Source organism: Gavialis gangeticus, unplaced genomic scaffold, assembly GCF_001723915.1.
Source record: "Gavialis gangeticus isolate Ggan-Ray unplaced genomic scaffold, GavGan_comp1, whole genome shotgun sequence".
Taxonomy (NCBI): domain Eukaryota; kingdom Metazoa; phylum Chordata; order Crocodylia; family Gavialidae; genus Gavialis; species Gavialis gangeticus.
Window position 1 is genome coordinate 130914593 of NW_017729032.1, and position 315 is coordinate 130914907.

Consider the following 315-nt stretch of genomic DNA (forward strand, 5'->3'; position numbering starts at 1 on the left):
TTCTCATCCGCCCACCCCTGTAACCTGTCTAGGTCTGATTGCAGGCTATTCCTCCCTTCTAGTGTGCCCACTTCCCCCCACATCTTAATGTCATCTGCAAATTTGAACAGGGTGCTTTTTACCCTGTCGTTCAAGTCTCTGATGAAGATGTTGAACAGTGCCGGCCTGAAGACCGAGCCCTGCAGAACCCCACTGCCCACAATCGTCCAGGTCGAAAATGACCCATCCACTACCACTCTCTGGGTGTGGCCTTCCAGCCAGTTAGTGACCCATTTGACTGTGTAGGTGTCGACACCACGGTCCGCCAGTTTTTTA